The 6,000-nt window shown below is 41.0% G+C and overlaps 1 protein-coding gene across 2 annotated transcripts in view; it reads left to right on the top strand.

Moving 5' to 3' along the window:
* The window catches only part of LOC130273673 (uncharacterized), a gene marked incomplete in the record, with an annotated part of 157,308 nt that overhangs the window by 7,296 nt on the left and 144,012 nt on the right, over nt 1-6,000 (top strand).

The following is a 6,000-nucleotide window of genomic DNA, read 5'->3' on the forward strand; positions in this document are numbered from 1 at the left end:
TTCATAGAGGCTAGCATCATGTTTTTATTTATTAAAGTATATTAGAGATATGTTGTAGTACTTAAGTACTACAACATATACATTTTTAGATTTCATGACAGTGCCCATTTAAAGGGGTATTCCGCCCCTAGACATCTTATCCCCTATCCAAAGGATAGGGGATAAGATGTCAGATCGCTGCGGTCCCGCTGCTGAGAACCTCCGGGATCCCCGCTGCGGCACTGCGCTATCATTACAGCACAGAGCGAGTTCGTTCTGTGTGTAATGACGGGCAATACGGGGGACGGAGCAGCATGATGTCATGGCGCCGCCCCTCGTGACATCACGGCCCGTCCCCTTAATGCAAGTCTATGGGAGGGGGCGTGACGACCGCCACGCCCCCTCCCATAGACTTGTATTGAAAGGGGCGGGCCGTGACATCACGAGGGGCGGAGCCGTGACGTAACGATGCTCCGGCCCCTGTACCGCCCATCATTACGTGCAGAGCGAACTCGCTCTGTGCTGTAATGATAGCGCGGTGCCGCAGCGGCGATCCCGGGGGTCCCCAGCAGCGGGACCGCGGCGATCTGACATCTTATCCCCTATCCTTTGGATAGGGGATAAGACGTCTAGGGGCGGAATACCCCTTTAAGTGTATATCCACCAGACGTAATGTTTATTCGGGTTAATGCTTCCAAATTGCACTTAAAGGGGTACTACAGTGGAAAACAATTTATTTTAAATCAACTGGTGCCAGAAAGTAGACCAGATTTAGTAAATTACTTCTATTAAAAATCTTAATCCTTTCAGTACTTATCAGCTGCTGTATACTACACAGGAAGTTCTTTTCTTTTTGAACTTCTTTTTTGTCTGTCCACAGTGCTCTCTGCTGACACCTCTGTCCGTGTCAGGAACTGTCCAGAGCAGGATAGGTTTGCTATGGGGATTTGCTTATACAGTGATCCCTCAACTTACAATGGCCTCAACATACAATGGTCTTTTCTGGACCATTGTAAGTTGAAACCAGACTCAACATACAATGCTACGGACAGTCCAGATCTGGGGAACATGTCAATGGCTGGAAGAACTGCCCAATCAGAATGGACATTTTACTGGTAAAACACCTATATTATTGAAGTGCATGCACTGACTGATGTCTGGTAGCGCCTCCTACAGTATAGAGAGGTACTACATGTTCTGTACACTTTACCTGTACCACGGTTAGCTGCTCCTTTGGACACCAGGTGAGGGCGGCTCCATGTTACTTTTTTAGGACATTGCATGTACTGTACAGGACACCGAAGAAGCTTCTGTCCTCTACATAGACCAGTGTTTCCCAAGCAGGGTGCCCCCAACTGTTGCAAAACGACAACTCCCAGCATGCCCGAACAGCCTTTGGCTGTCCGGGCATGCTGGGAGTTATAGTTTTGCAACAGCTGAAGGCTCCCTGCTTGGGAAACACTGACATAGACAGTTATTTACAGCTCCCAGCAGATCTTTATTACTTTTATATGTAAGGAATTGCTTTATCTGTATTAGTTATCTACTTATTTTTCTTTAATTCTCACTTTTTCCTATTTTTGGATGACATTTTGGTGCCTTTAGAACCAATTACCAGGTTTCCATAGAGTTCTGGTCTCAACATACAATGGTCGTCCTGGAACCGATTAACCCCTTAAGGACTCAGCCTATTTTGGCCTTAAGGACTCAGACAATTTAATTTTTACGTTTTCATTTTTTTCTCCTCGCCTTCTAAAAATCATAACTCTTTTATATTTTCATCCACAGACTAGTATGAGGGCTTGTTTTTTGCGTGACCAGTTCTCCTTTGTAATGACATCACTCATTATATCAATAAAACACTATTTTTGTGGGGAAATTAAAACGAAAAACACAATTTTGCTAATTTTGGAAGGTTTCGTTTTCACGCCGTACAATTTATGGTAAAAATGACGTGTGTTCTTTATTCTGAGGGTCAATACGATTAAAATGATACCCATTATTATATACTTTTATATTATTGTTGCGCTTAAAAAAAAAATCACAAACTTTTTAACCAAATTAGTACGTTTATAATCACTTTATTTTGATGACCCCTAACTTTTTTATTTTTCCGTATAAGCGGCGGTTTGGGGGCTCATTTTTTGCGCCATGATCTGTCCTTTTTTTTGATACCACATTTGCATATAAAAAACTTTTAATACATTTTTTATAATTTTTTTTTAAATAAATTGTATTAAAAAAGTAGGAATTTTGGACTTTTTTTTATTTTTCGTTCACGCCGTTAACCGTACGGGATCATTAACATTTTATTTTAATAGTTCGGACATTTACGCACGCGGCGATACCAAATATGTCTATAAAAAAAAATTGTTTACGCTTTTTGGGGGTAAAATAGGAAAAAACGGACGTTTTACTTTTTTTATTGGGGGAGGGGATTTTTCACTTTTTTTTTTACTTTTACTTTTACATTTTTTAACATTTTTTTTTTACACTTGAATAGTCCCCATAGGGGACTATTCATAGCAATACCATGATTGCTAATACTGATCTGTTCTATGTATAGGACATAGAACAGATCAGTATTATCGGTCATCTCCTGCTCTGGTCTGCTCGATCACAGACCAGAGCAGGAGACGCCGGGAGCTGCACGGAGGAAGGAGAGGGGACCTCCGTGCGGCGTTATGAATGATCGGATCCCCGCAGCAGCGCTGCGGGCGATCCGATCATTCATTCAAATCGCGCACTGCCGCAGATGCTGGGATCTGTATTGATCCCGGCACCTGAGGGGTTAATGGCGGACGCCCGCGAGATCACGGGCGTCGGCCATTGCCGGCGGGTCCCTGGCTGCGATCAGCAGCCGGGATCAGCCGCGCATGACACGGGCATCGCTCCGATGCCCGCGGTTATGCTTAGGACGTAAATGTACGTCCTGGTGCGTTAAGTACCACCGCACCAGGACGTACATTTACGTCCTGCGTCCTTAAGGGGTTAATATTGTAACTTGAGGGACCACTGTACTCTGGACAGTTCCTGACATGAACAGAGGTGTTAGGAGAGAGCACTGTGGGCAGACAGAAAAGAAATTCAAAAAGAAAAGCGCTTCCTGTGTAGTATACGGCAGCTGATAAGTACTGGAAGGATTAAAATCTTTAAATAGAAGCAATTTACAAATCTGTTTAACTTTCTGGCACCAGTTGATTTAAAATAAAATGTTTTCCACTGGAGTACCCCTTTAATGAAGCATGCCATGAATGTAGGGGTGATTCTCACAGAGCATTCTTTGGCAATGTTTCATTCATTTTATTAAGTGAATTCAATAGGAAGATAAAGTATAAATCTCTCCTTTATATTTCCTGCTCCTTTTGATGTCACTTCTGACTTTGGCTCAAAACAGAACTGAATGAAAATCTGTCAAAAAATACTGTGCGAGGAACCACATTTATGCCTGCATAAACAGCCTTTTGCAATTATTATGGAATCATTAGGCTTAGAGGATGTTTCCCATGAAAACCTGACTGCAACAAGAGAGTTGTCATTTAAGTCAATGGAATGGAGGATAAAACTTAGGCTGGGTTCACACTATGTTCTGTAGTGTACAGGTGCCGGATCCGGTTGGGAGGAGCGAAAACCGGACGCTCCCATACCCCAACCGGATCGAAACCCCCTTCATTTCAATGAGCCGATTGGAGTAAAAAACACTGACACCGGTCGGCTCATTATTGGCCCTTCATATGGTTCTCTAACAGTATACCTTATATGTTTCTCTAAGGTATACCACGGTTTTAGGTCCGGTGGTAAAATCGTATACGGGGCAAAAAGGAGCCATCCGGAGTCAGCGTTTGACTCCGGTTGGCTCATTGAAATGAATGGGGTTCCGGCTGGGGTACAGGATACGACACCCGTACACTACAAATGTAGTGTGAACCTAGCCTTATGCTGGTTTTTCACCTGGGAGCATGGCAAAAGATGTTGGTTGTTCTTAGTTAAATGTGTGTAAAATGCAGTGCAAGTATTAAATAAATAGAGGGGTTATAAAAGGAAAACATACAGGCTAGGAAATTCAAAGCAATAGCACAACAGAATAAATAAGTGGACACTGGAGTCAGTGTTTGTGACAAAAAAACTGTAAGAAATCAGCTGAATTAGATTGGATTTACATATAGAAAGAATAATGAGGAACCCCTAAGCAGAATAAAGCAAAAGGGTTACATTAGGTGGAAGATAAGCATCCATAGAGTGTGGAGGACTGGATATGAGTGGCTTTAACTGCATCAGACAAGGAGATCATGCTGGAACTTTTGCCAGGCGCAGTTCTTAAAAATAAAAATAAAAATAAATAAATAAATAAATATATAGAAAACAATTACATTTTGTTAAAGCTTTATTCTCATTAGGTCAATGAGCCCAATATCAGATCTTCTCCTACTAGGCTTGATTGACAGCCCAGGCACGGCCAGTGTCACCACTCCGCTCCCCCACTTCACACCTCGTAGTCACACCTCGTAGGAGTAGTTACAGCTGGAGCAGCGGTGACTACTACAGAAAGCTGGGACTTCTTCAGGACAATTACATTACAGCGTTGGACAAGTTTAAAAATCACTTTCTTCATGAGTAAGGACCTGCAGCCAGCACTGAGCTCTTAGTGAGAGAGAAGATTTTCCCTATATAATGTGTTGCCACCAGGGGTCAAGTCCTGGGAAAGAAAAATGTGGGAACTATTCCATGATTTCCACTCAAGGACTGGACTCCTGCTAATGGAAACTGTGTAGGAGCTCCGTTATATAGGGTAAAATCTGATGACAGTTTCACTTTAAGGTGTATTTGTTTTTAAAACACTTGTTGATCCCTATTGAAAATATGTGGCACAAAGGAAAAATACTCAATACATGATTAAATACGTGATTAAAACAAACCTGTCATATTAGGTGACTTCATTTTAGGCCATTTTGTGTTTGCATGCATAAGAAGTAGCAGTGTTTCAAGCCAATGTATAACTTGTTTATGGCTTTTTTTCACTGATTTTACCACTGTTTACACAGTCTTTATTATTGATAGTTTTCCTTGACCTCATTTCTAACTGCACCTTGTATCTCCTACTTCCGCTCCCTTCCCATTGCTATAGACAATATCTACCATTACTCCCTCAATGAATAATACAATGCATTGAGAAGTCTTCAGACTTTTTCACCTTTTTCTTTTTGTTATGTTAATGCCTTGTGCTAACATAAATTTTTTTAGTTTTCCTCCATCAATCTGCACACAGTGCCCCATAAAGAAGAACATGAAAACAAAATTTTAGACATTTTTGCATGGTTATTAAAGAGGAAACCCTAAAATTTCACATGGACATAAGTTATCAGACACTTTACTCAGCCTTTCACCATGATTATCAGCTGGAAAGACAAATGTATACATTTTAATCGATAATCATAGTGTGTGATTTTAGGGTGTTCATCTCTAAATGCATCACTTTGTTTTATGTATTGCTAAAAATTAACAAATGCCCCTACATCGTGGTGCTGGATCCGCTTTCTGTCTATACATGATTAAAGCATTAGTGTAAAGTCAACTCTTTTATTCCATAGGCTAATGCAGTGAAAAGGTCAGATTTGATTGATAGGGAATAAAGCATGTGCGCCACACATTTTATCGGACTGTTAGGACTAAGGCCTGGTGTGATCTACACTTTTGTGTGTAGTAGCCTTTCACGTTTCCAAATGGAATATTACTTTAAACAGTCATTGTTTTGTGTCATATGCCATTTTTATGCATGACATGAAGTAAAAAACAAGCTATCCAGATGCTGTTATTTTTCCAAAGGTTGTAAAATCCCTCCTGGAATGGATGCATGGGAATTGTAGGCTACAGTAGAGAAAGCCATATCAGAGGGAAAGAACAAATCACCACGGCAGATAACCTATACATGACATGTCAGATTATATATTAATGTGTGTGTGTGTATTTATTTCTGGAGATCTTCTGTAAATGTATTTAGTTGTTACAGCTAACATGTTTTTT

This window comes from Hyla sarda, chromosome 5 (assembly GCF_029499605.1).
Source record: "Hyla sarda isolate aHylSar1 chromosome 5, aHylSar1.hap1, whole genome shotgun sequence".
Lineage (NCBI taxonomy): Eukaryota > Metazoa > Chordata > Amphibia > Anura > Hylidae > Hyla > Hyla sarda.